A 13058-nucleotide genomic window follows, 5' to 3' on the forward strand; every position below is an offset into this window, starting at 1 on the left:
AAAACAAAAAGTCAACCTACTGAATGGGAGAAAATATTTGCACACAATGCAACCGACAAGGGATTAATTTCCAAAATATACAAACAACTCATACAACTCAACATCAAAAAAACAAAAAACTCGGGCTTCCCTGGAGGCGCAGTGGTTGAGAGTCCGCCTGCCGGTGCGGGGGACACGGGTTCGTGCCGCGGTCCGGGAAGATCCCACATGACGCGGAGCGGCTGGGCCCGTGAGCCATGGCCGCTGAGCCTGCGCGTCCAGAGCCTGTGCTCCACAACAGGAGAGGCCACAACAGTGAGAGGACCGTGTACCGGAAAAAAAAAAAAGGCAGAATATCAAAACAGACATTTCTTCAAAGACGACATAAAGATGTCCAACAGGCACATGAAAAAATGTTCAACATGGCTAATTATTAGAGAAATGCAAATCAAAACTACAATGAGGTACCACCTCACTCTGGTCAGAATGGCCATCACCATAAAGTCTACAGATAATAAATGCTGGAGCGGGTGCAGAGAAAAGGGAACTCTCCTGCACTACTGGTGGGAATGTAAATTGGTACAGCCACTATGGAGAACAGTATGGAAAGTCCTTAAAAAACTAAAAATAGAGCTACCATATGATCCTGCAATACCACTCCTGGGCACATATCTGGAGAAAACTGTAATTAGACTACACTAAATGAAGAAGTATAAAGTCTAGAATAAGAGAGATGAAGGGCTTACTCTCCTCTGGGCTAGTACACCTAGAAAGTCGTTTGTACTCAGTTTGGAATATCACATTTTTAAAGTGGATATAGACAAATAGGAACACTATTAGCAGAGTGACAAGGATGCTGATGACTTGGGATATGTATATGAAATCTGTACAAAAGATCTGAGGCCGTTTAAATATGAGGAGGATCATGGGTCATGCATGGGCAGGTGGAAAAGCACGTTGCTCAGATCTTGAGGCTGACAAATAAAAGACTGTACAGTCTGGACAGGATGTGCAGTCGCTGATCTAGGACCAATTAATCAAAAGGGAAAGAACTGGAATTAGGTTCAACAAACAGAAGAATGTTCAAATAGTTGCAGATGTTCAAAGATGAAGAGATGTCATTAGGGGGGACTGAGTTCTCATTCACCAGAAGTATTCAAGCAAATGACACTTCCTAGGGATTTGGGAAGAAGGCTCAAGTATTAGAGCAGTGGTCGGTGAGGTCAAGGTTCACCATATGCTAGTCTAGGGACTGCTGATGGTCCACTATAAAATTTTTACAAAGTCCCTGGAAAGGTATAGGCAACATATGTTATAAATGCAAGTTTCTAAACCTTCATTTATTCAATTTAAAGGACTACCATTTATTCTATTTTTTACCTCTTTATAAGGGTGAAATGCTATATTATACTTTGTATGAAATAATGGTAACAACAGTAGTATGTTTTTAAATATACCTTACTTGGCAAAATTAAAAGTTTGGAAACCCTCTGTTGAAATCTCTAAGTTGTCTTGAAACATAATAAAGAAAATTGAAATGAAAAAAATCAAAGGGCTACTTATCTTAGTGATCTTTAGGATTCCTTCCAATCCTGAGATGCTATATATGATTCTAGAAACTATTCAGCATCCTTAGGGAATGAGAGTTTCTTAGACTTGATTTCTCTCCCTAGTGAGCCTAGAATGGCATTAGTGCATGTCAGCCCTGCTCCTCTGCCTTGCCCATCCTTTTTTTATTTTTTTGTTTTTGTGGTACGCGGGCCTCTCACTGTTGTGGCCTCTCCCGTTGCGGAGCACAGGCTCCGGACGCTCAGGCTCAGTGGCCATGGCTCACGGGCCCAGCCGCTCCACAGCATGTGGGATCTTCCCGGACCGGGGCACGAATCTGTGTCCCCTGCATCGGCAGGCGGACTCTCAACCACTGCGCCACCAGGGAAGCCCGCCCATCCTTTTTATGCTCATCCCTTCCTGGGTTTTCTTCACACTTTTACCATATAAGCGTGCACCTCTAAACACCACAGTTTATATTTTGCATGTTTTTGGATTTGATGAAAATGGAGTCATAGAAAACTTGTCCTTTGTATTGGTCCTCTTTTGCTCGATATTAAAAAAAAGAAAAAAAAAAGATTGATCCAGATTGCTGTACGTAGCTTTTATTTTGTAGCTGAATATAGCCAAAATATAGCACGATTTATCAAGTTCACTTTGATGGACACCTTTTCCTGTTTTCTTTTTGCTATTTTGAATAATGCTTCTCTGAACATTCTTATCTGTGTCCCCTCATGCAGAGTAAAGAAAAACTGATGTAAGTTAAATATTTTATATGAAATACAACTTTTGTGACAATCAAATATTCTTGCTGTACATGATCACTGACTCAGTCATTATTGCCCAGGAGAGACACATGATGAAAATACTTACAATGTCTTAACAAAACCAGAAAACAAACATCTCAAAGTATGATGGACGTTACTTGAAGTATGAAGAGGTCATTTATCAAATCTACCAATTTCCCCCGATTCATATATCCGCATGAATTGAGCCTCTTCAGTTGTTTTTTTTTCTTAAACTTCATTTGGAAAAAAAAAATTACACATGTACAAAAACACATGAAACATAAATATGCAGTTCAATGAATAAGTGTAAAGTGACTGTCCGAGGAACAACCATTTGTGTCAAGAAATACATTTCCAGCACCCTAAAAGTCCCCCAAGTCCCTCCTGATCCCACTCCCACTTTTATGCTCTTCTCTTCCTTGTTTTTCTTCCCTTTTACCACATGAGCATGCACCTCTCAACACTATCTTAGTTTTTGCCATTTCTGACCTTTATAAAAATGAAATCATGGGGAATTGTTATGGTCTGAATGCTTGTGTCCTTCTAAAGTTCCTATGTTGAAACCCTGCTCCACAGCATTATGGTATTAGAAGGCAGGGCCTTTGGGAGGTAATTTAGATGAGGTCATAAGGGTGGAGCCCTCATGAGTGACATTCATGCCCTTGTGAGGGTCATGAGAGAGCTTGTTTCCTCTGTGCTCTGCTCTCTGCCCTGTGAGGAAGACAATGAAAAGTAACTGCTAAGAAGGCTCTTACCAGAACCCAACTGTGCTGGCACCCTAATCTTGGACTTCAGCCTCCAGAACTGTGAGAAATAAATGTCCATTGTTTCTAAGTCACCTTGCCTGTGGTACTTTGTATAGCAGCCTGAAGGGACTAAGACAGGACTCATTCTGTGTCTACCTTCCTTTGCTCAACATTAAAAAAAAAAAAGATTTATAGTAAGTCCCCTACATATGAACCTTCAAGTTGCAAACTTTCAAAGATTCGAACACGTGCCACTGGATCGCTTTTTCAAGAGGGTAGATAGAATTGAATCCAACAAGGAACCAGAACCTGTGCCGTCAACGTCATGTGTGAGTGAAATTGCAGCTTGCCCTCCGTCTCCTGTTGCTGACGACCCTTCAGCTCTACCATCTCCCACCTCCTCTCCCTCCTCCAGTCAGTAACTCTGTTTGCCTGTTCACTCGATGCCAGCTCCTGTATGCCAGCTGTTGTGCTGTACTGCTGTACTTTTCAAGGTACTGTACCATAAGATTAAAAATGTTTTCTTTATTTTTTGTTTTTTATGTATTATTTATGTGAAAAGTATTGTAAACCTATTGCAGTACAGTACTATATAGCCGATTGTGTTAGTCAGGTACCTAGGCTAACTTTGTTGGACTTACAAACAAGTTGGACTTATGAACGCGCTATCGGGATGGAACTCATTCATACGTAGGGGACTTACTCTACTCTTACTGTAGCTGTTGTTCATTGATTTTTGCTGCTGTACGGAATGCAATTGCATAAAAATTTCTCTATCGGTTTTACTTTGGTGGTCATTTTTTCTGGTCTTTTGTTATTATGAATAGTGCTGCTCTGGAGATTCTTCTACATGTCTCATGATGTGCTCATGCAGACCTTTTCTAGGGGTAAGACCGCTACATCAAGAAGATGAACATCTAAAGTATTACTAGATGGTGCCAAACTATTTCCCAATGTGGATATCCCAATGTATACTTCCACCAACACTGCATATTAGATCTCACTGTTCCACGTTCTTATCAACATTTGACATTGTTCGACTTTTAAAATTTAGCCAATCTAGAGAATGTGCAGTGACAGCTCATTGCAGCTTTGATTTTTATTCTGCTCTGAATTAATGAAGGTGAGCACATTTTTATTTGGATTCCCTCATCCAAAGGGAAGTAGTAATCAAAACCCTTCCCACTCTCCTTCCTTCTCTCTTTCCTTCCCTCTTTCTTTTTTCACTTAAGGATATTCAATTGTTACAGCACCATTTATTTAAAAGGACATCCTTCCCTATGACTTTGCAGTGGTTCTTTAGTTATAAAGTGATTGTCTATGTATGAATCTGTGTCGGGGTTTTTAAAAATAATTTACTGAAGTATAGTTGATTTACAATGTTGTGTTAATTTCTGCTACACAGCAAAGTGACTCAGTTATAGATATATATATATTCTTTTTCATATTTTTTTCATTATGGTTTATCATAGGATATTGAATATAGTTCCCTGGGCTATACAGTAGGACCTTGTTGTTTATCCATCCTATATATACTAGTTTGCATCTGCTAATCCCAAACTCCCAATCCTTCCCTCTGCACTGGCAACCACAAGTATGTTCTCAGTATCTGTGAGTCTGTTTCTATTTCGTAGATATGTCCATTTGTGTCATATTTTAGATCCCACATATAAGTGATATTATATGGTATTTGTCTTTCTCTTTCTGACTTACTTTGTTTAGTATGATAATCTCTAGGTCCATCCATGTTGCTGTAAATGGCATTATTTCATTCTTTTTGACGGCTGAGTAATATTCCATTGTATATATGCAGCACATCTTCTTTATCCACCCGTCAATGGACATTTAGGTTGCTTTCACGTTTCGGCTATTGTAAATAGTGCTGCTATGAACATAAGGGTGCATGTATCTTTTCAAATTATAGTCTTCTCTGGGTATATGCCTAGGAGTGGGATTGCTGGATCATATAGCAACTCTACTTTTGGTTTTTTTTTTTTTTTTTTACTTTTGGTTTTTTGAGGAACCTCCATAGTGTTTTCCATAATGGCTGCACCAATTTACATTTGCCTGGGTTTTTTATTTTGTGCCACTCTCTAGCTGCGGCATGAGAGAGGGATCTAGTTCCCCAACAAGGGATCGAACCAGGCCCCTTGCATTGGGGCCTGGAGCCCCAGGAGAACCAGGGAAGTCCCCATCCAAACCTGTTTTATAACAACATCTCATTTACGTAATTCTTATTACTTCCTTTTAGATTCAGAAGACTTGAATTATGAAAAAATTACCCTCTCATATTTTTTCAGTAAAAAAAATGTTTCTACATATTTAATAGGATAGGAAAAGAGACTACAGATGAACTCTCCTTAATGTCTTAACATCTCATTTACAAATGACCTCAGTGGATCAAACTAACTTTGTATTTCACGTGAATTTAAACAAGACGACATACAACAACAGAGTGCCTGAGTGCCAGTGTGCGTTCACCCTTATTCCACCTATGCCAGTTGGTCCCAGTCACCTCCTTGTTTCTTCCCAACCTCTCCTTGGTAATGTCTGGCCTCATCTACTGGTAAAATCTATTTCACAGATGTTCTTTCCATTGTAACTGGTAAAGCCCTTTAACGTCTGCTCACTGTCGTGTATTACTTGGACAAGACCTCTTCATGCATCATCAACCACCTGCTCTAGAGCTGTCACAGAACAACTAGATTTGAAAAATGCAAGTAGAAAATAAACTACTCAATGATTAACGAGTTTCATAGCATTTCAGGAAATGGATGTCAGACTCACCCAAATGCCTGCAACCAAAGAGAAGTTTATGGCAAGTGTGCTAGTGAACAGAGGTAACTAAGCTCAAAATCTTCATTAAAAGCTTTTAGATTTAAATTGCATTTGACGGCTGGTAATCAGAGACCTTGATCTGAGTAGATTAAACAGATGAGGGGTATAATTTTGACATAAAAAAGGATCCAGAGGTAGGCAGTCCAAGGTTGGTATGATGACTCAACGCTACCAGGAATACAGGCATCTCCTTTTGCCTCCCCACCCTGGGTCATGGCTGTATCCCCAAGGATGTTACTTCCTCATCCAAGATGGCTGCCAGAAGGCAACCACTCTTCTTGTAGTTTAACAAAGCCTCAACCTAGACCTAGAATGGGAGGATGAAGAGGCTTTGCCTTTGAGGAGAAGAGAAGAGAGGAGATGGAGGACATGTCCCCTGACAGGGCAGAGGCTGGAAGTCAAAGGAGGTCACAAATGTTTGCCCACATTTCTGTATAGATCTCTGGACTACTAGTAGGTCAAAAGGGTCTTTTTTTTGGCTGCGTTGGGTCTTTGTTGCTGTGAGCAGGCTATTCTCTAGTTGCGGCAAGCGGGGGCTACTCCTGATTGCGGTGCAAGGGCTTCCCATTGCGGTGGCTTCTCTTGTTGCAGAGCACGGGCTCTAGATGCACGGGCTTCAGTAGTCGTGGCATGCGGGCTCTAGAGCACAGGTTAAGTAGTTGTGGCGCACGGGCTTAGTTGCTCCGCGGCATGTGGGATCCTCCTGCACCAGGTCTTGAACCCGCGTCCCCTGCATCGGCAGGCGGATTCTCAACCACTGCGCCACCAGGGAAGCCCTCACCTGGTTCACTTTTGATATTTTGTTTTGTATATCTAACAGCCCTTATCACAGGCATTTCTTGTGTTCATTTAAATTCTTGTTCCAGCAATGCTGCTTTGGATGGAGTCTGAAGGGCTCGTGTGTGTGACTTTGAAGAGAGGAAAGGATGAGCCCCATGAGTTACCAGGCAACTCCTGTGATCGGGAATGCGTCTTTAAAAACTTAGAGAACAGGGCTTCCCTGGAGGCGCAGTGGTTGAGAGTCCGCCTGCCTGTGCGGGGGACACGGGTTCGTGCCGCGATCCGGGAAGATCCCACATGCTGTGGAGCAGCTGGGCCCGTGAGCCATGGCCGCTGAGCCTGCGCGTCCGGAGCCTGTGCTCCGCAACGGGAGAGGCCACAACAGTGAGAGGCCCGCGTACCACAAAAACAAACAAACAAACAAGCAAACAAACAAAAAACTTAAGAGAACATATAAGTCCATGCCACTCTCTCACTTCGTCCCAGCTTACCATTCCCCCTCCCCGTGTCCTCAAGTCCACTCTCTACGTCTGCGTCTTTATTCCTGTCCTGCCCCTAAGTTCTTCAGAACCAAGCTAGTGGGAAGCAGCAGCATAGCACAGGAAGATCAGCTCAGTGCTTTGTGACCACCTAGTGGGGTGGGATAGGGAGGGTGGGAGGGAGACGCAAAAGGGAGGAGATATGGGGATATATGTATGCCTATAGCTGATTCACTTTGTTATACAGCAGAAACTAACACACCATTGTAAAGCAATTATACTCCAATAAAGATAAAAAATAAATACATAAATAAAAACTTAGAAGCAGCACTGTGGGGAGGGCATCTCTTCACTACATTATGTTATAAGCAATCGCTCTGGGGTAGAGGTGGAGGAGAAGAGGAGTGAATCCTTCAAGACTGCCCTGTCCGGTAGCTCCTTTCCTTCAACACCTTCACCCTAGGAGGCGTTAGGGCCTGCCTGCATCCCGGTTACACGGACAGAGGGAATCTGAAGGGGTGGTCGGTGATTTCTCCCAGTGAACTGGAGGAGAGGAAGGGCAGATTCACAGGCTTTCCTACAACTTCTCTTCTCACTGTGGCCTCAGGCCACCCTTCTAGCTGTAGCCCCCCACTAGTCCTCCCAGAAAGCAAGACAACTCGCAGAGGCAGAGCACTTTTTTTTTTTTTTTTTTTTTTTTTTTGTGGTACGCGGGCCTCTCACTGTTGCGGCCTCTCCCGTTGCGGAGCACAGGCTCTGGACACGCAGGCTCAGCGGCCATGGCTCACGGGCCCAGCCGCTCCGCGGCATGTGGGACCTTCCCGGACCGGGGCACAAACCCGTGTCCCCTGCATCGGCAGGCGGACTCTCAACCACTGGACCACCAGGGAAGCCCCACATTTTTTATCACCAGTTTCTAGAATCCATATTTCTTCTTAGTACTTGGGTTACTCCAGGGTTGATTCTGGAGCAGGGAGCCAGCAGCCCGGGTGGTTGGTCATTGTATGGGTTTCCTAAGGCTGCTGTAACCAGTGACCACAAACTTGGTGGCTTAAGACAACAGAAATGTATTCTCTCATAGTTCTAGAGGCCAGAAGTCCAAAATCAAGCTGTTGGTAGGACTGGCTCCTGCTGAAGGCTCTGAGTGAGAACCCATTTCTTGCCTCTCTCCTAGTTTCTGGTGATTTTTGGCGATCCCTGGCACACCTTGGCTTGTAGCTGCGTCACTCCAGTCTCTGCCACCGTGTTTATATGGCCTTTTCCCCTGTATCTGTGTCCTCTCCTCTTCCTATGAGGACACTTATCACTGGATTTAGGGTCCATCTGGATAATCCAGAAAGAGCCCACCAAGAGATCCTTAACTTAATTACATCTGCAAAAGACCTCTTTCCCAAGGACCTACTGCATAGCAGAGACCTACACTCGATATTTTATAATAACCTATAAGGGGAAAGAATCTGAAAAAGAATGTATCTATATAGATATATATAGATATATAGATATATATGTATATATATCTGAATCACTTTGCTGTATACCTGAAAATAACACAACATTGTAAATCAACTATACTTCAATTTTTTATTTTAAAAAAAGATCTCTTTCCTGAATAAGGTCACATCAACAAGTGTCTAGGACCACCAGTCAACGCACCGTAGCCATAGTGGCAGAAGCTAAAACCTCCAAGGGCAGCTGGTTCACCTGTGTCTATTTTTATGAACTCATCCAAGCAGGGCATTTGTGCTACTCTGATATCACCTGTCCCTCTTGTGAAACATGCCTTCTTGAGCCCAGAGGCCAAATTCTTTCAGTATCCACCAAAAGGTCCCTCTTTCTTTCTCAAGCCTTTAGGAGGTCATAAGAATTCTTGTTAAGGAGACCTTTCTTGGTCTGGCTTGGAGGAAAGCCACGCCCATGTCCCAGGCTCTCTGACCTTCTCTCACCTCTGACAATCTTATGGGAGAATTAATAGACATGCCTAGTGGGGCCAGACGATCTAAAAATCTATAAGCCATTAACTATATCCATATTAAACCAATAAGAATCCATTCCCACACTTGCCTTCAAAGCATGCCAGGCTCCAGACGGGGCCTGGAGAGCGACAGTCTGCAGCTGGGCTTGTCATCCGAGGAGGCTGGCCGGGAACAGTCAGCTTCTCACACTTTACAAACTGTCTGACCCTCAGGAGAAGGCTCTCTAGCTTCACCTGAGGAGAAGAGTTCATCAGGGGTGGAGAAGGCCATTCCTTCACATCGAGACAGAATGAAGGCCCGGGAAGGATTTAACAAGGATTTAGTAATGGCCAAGCTCCTGAAATAATTGGGCTCTGAAAACCCCGAGTTTTGCTTTTCTAAATGACTCCGGGTTGCATTATGCCTATTGATCTTCCTGAGTTTTCGCAGCCTGTAAATGATGAGCCTTTTACCGCGCTCCATGACTGAAGGGCACACGACTGTGAGAACAGCTCATTTCATTTTTTTCGATTTATACAAAAGATGCCGTGGCCTGAGCCCTCAAGGCACCCATCTCAATACATAAATATGCCAATTAAGCTAAATGGAAATCCTGCAGGTTAAAAGTGCCTCATAAAAGAAGGAAGCTTCTCCCAAAGCCACAAAGTTTATCCACAGAGGAAATACCAAATCCACAAAAGTGGGTTTGCTCCAAACCATTAATGTCAAAAAAAAAAAAAAAAAAATCAAGAATTCTGAGATCCAAAAATGAAGAAAAATCATTCCCTTCCCCACTCAAAGCAAATAGAGGGACAATATCTTGAAGCTGTGAATTCAAGATGCTAAGCAACTGTTGTTATTGAATTTTTATTTATTGCATTTTCCTGGTGAGGGTTGGTGGTGGGGAGAGGCGAAGGAGAAGAGACCAGTGCTAGAACTGAACTGACACCAAGAGTGTCTCAGGTACCCACCACATGTCACAGTGGGTGTGGGCAAACCAAGGTCAGATATGCTATGGTCTTGTTACCCAAAGTATGGCCCATCATACTGGCGCCCAGCAGCACAGCCAGCAGTGCCAACAGGGAGCCTGTTCCGAGTAGAGACTCTTAGGGCCCACCCAGATTAATTTAGGCAGAATCTGCACAAATGGTAGTAGGTGAAAGGATTTTTTTACCTAAGGCTCTTGGTAAAGATGTGTTTTGGGGGGCTGAAAATATTATATAATCCTCCCAATTTTTCTCCCACCAGTATTACTAAAAAGGTATATAGGTGCCACAGACTAAGCAATGTCAACGTTATCAAATACATTTAATCAAACCCTAAGCATCTTCGTTCACTCACTCAGCCGCTCTCTCAGCCCCCTGATAAATCCTCAGTGAATATTTATCAGTCATCTACTTGACACATCCCATTGCCCTTGGCCTGCTGCCTCTCTCCTCTGCTTTCTTTTCGTGCCACACTTTTATAAAGAGTCCTCAGTACTGCTTTTATTTCCTTAAGATCTTGCTCTGTTTCTCTGCCATCTGTCTTTATCCCCACTGCTCCACAGAAACAAGTCTTGAAAGCCTCCTGTTATCTCTTTGTCAAATGCAAGACAGAGATTCTTGAACATCCACTAGGAAGCAGGACCTGAGGAAAACACCTTCTCTTTCTGTGGCTTCCATGACAGTGCATTTTATTTGCTCTCTTACTCCCCGGACTTCTCTCTCCCTTCGCTGCCAGCATTTCCTCTAATTGTTTACCTTCTCCAGGTAGAAAGAACAATCACGTATTTTTCCATTTCCCAGCACAGACGGATAATAGCTCCTACGTTTGCGTAGATGTGATGTGGGACAGGCACTATGTTGGACATTTCACTTACATTCTCAGTTAAACTCACAGCGTATCATCAAGTACTTGTTCCCTTTTTAAAGGTAAGAAACTCAAGAATCAAAGGACTTCAGTAACTTACTGAGGTCTCAGAGCTGGTTGGTAGGGAGCCAACTCCATCCAAAACATGGCCAGCAGGAATCTGTTGTCCTCTGGAGGAATCCAGAATAACGGGTGCTGGAAGGACTGACCGACACTTTAGGAGAACAGGAGTCCTGTATGGATGAGCGCTGAGCGGAGAGGGCTGGAGGGCGCCTGTGTCACCCACAGGTAGAGTCAAATAGGAGACATCGGCGGCGCTGCTAAGCAGATGGAATAAACCTGGGAAGGAAGGCGGCTTCCACGGATGCTGACACTGAGATGAGGAAGAAACGGGTCCAGAGACAAAGTCCTAACCGTATTATCTATAAGCACCATGACCCCAAATTACCAATTTTCAAGTAGGTTCAGTCCAGTGGGCAACACTATGGGCTTTTTCTTCACCCCATGCTGTCTACAGACAAAATAGGTAGAGTCACATTGATTTAAGGGCCCAGGCTTTGATTATTAGAGAGACATGGATGTCAAGCTGGGCTCTACCCACACTTGCTATGTGGCTTTGTACAAGTAACCTCCCTCTCTGAGCCTCAGCTTTCTCCTCTGTAAATGGTGGTAATAATAATGCCTAGCTCATTCAATTGATACGATGTCTAGAGAGACCATGCAAACGAAGCCCTTAGTACAACAGAAAAGTTTGCTAGGTTGGAGGCTGGGGAGGGAGGGGAGTCTTTGCTCTCAAGGGCTTATAGGGGGTGGCGGAGGAGAGAACAGACCTTGAACTGGGTAACTGAACCATTTAGCCATATTTTTCTCATGGGATTCTTGTGGGGAAGCATTTGTTGGGGAAACGCGTGAGGTGACAGATTCTATCTTTATAGCACAGAACAGCAGGATGATAAAAACGGATGGAGATTGTGGGGAAGCAGATTCCAGCTCATTATAAGTAATAACTTTCTAACAATAAACATTGTCAAACAGTTCTTGACAGTGAAGGAGTGAGTTTCCCAACATGGGGATTCAACAAGCCACGCTGGGTGGCTGTAAAAAGGCCTTCAGGGGAATGGATTCCTGAACTTAGGTTGATTTGTTCCTACCCATCTTCCTGACCTTTCTGGGAGGTTCTCCAGTTCAGGCATCTTCCTCCTCCATCTCTTTTCTTTCATTCCCTCCCACTGAACACTCCACCACTTTTCTCTGTCTGAAGTCTCGCTTCTGAGCTCCAGACAGGTGTATCCTGTTGCTGCCTGAACTTGGATGGCTCCGATTCCCCAAGTCCCAAGCAGAACCTATGATCTCCCGCTCCGCCCCCCCAGGACCTCCTCAATCTGTGAGCACGGACTCAAAGGCATTTCACAGGCTTGTCGCTTTCAAAGGACTTCCCTGCTGGGTTGTGAAAGAGAAGTGAGAGGATGTACTGTCAGTAGAGGGAGATGTCAGCTAAGAAAAGAATCTCACAGGCCCGGTCGATAGTTTTAAGGGCATTTTTTTCTCAACTCAAAAAAAGCTTTTAAAATTGGCTCTGTTTGGAACTCTGAAAAAAATGAACGATGTTTTGTAACTTCTGACAAGGTATTTTCTATAGTTGGGCAGGTTCTTTCAGCTAATTCGCCTTATGCGAGTGAAGCAATCTTTGCATTCAGGCTTTAACGTAGACAATCCTCACAATCACACACATTTAGGTCTGCCTTTCCCCTGCCACCTGTGGCAAAGAGCGGCCAACCCACAAGGCCCAACCAGGTGTGCTAAGTCCAAGCAAGACATGACCAAGGAAGACACACTTCACAGCCCAGAGCTCCAGGTTTAGCAAGATTCTCCCTCTGGTCGTGTGTGTCACTGACCCTCACTGTCACAGGCAGCCCCTCAGCCATCCAGCCCAGCACATGGGGGTGAGCCCTGCTCTCGGCTCCGTTTTGTCCCCATCCTTGCACTTCTTTGTTATTCTACCCAGTTATAGTTTACACTATATCATCATATATACTTTATCCTTGGAAATGCACTTAAATCCTTTTAGAAAAAGGCAGGATGGATGGATAGATGAGT

This window comes from Phocoena sinus, chromosome 6 (genome assembly GCF_008692025.1).
Source record: "Phocoena sinus isolate mPhoSin1 chromosome 6, mPhoSin1.pri, whole genome shotgun sequence".
NCBI lineage: Eukaryota > Metazoa > Chordata > Mammalia > Artiodactyla > Phocoenidae > Phocoena > Phocoena sinus.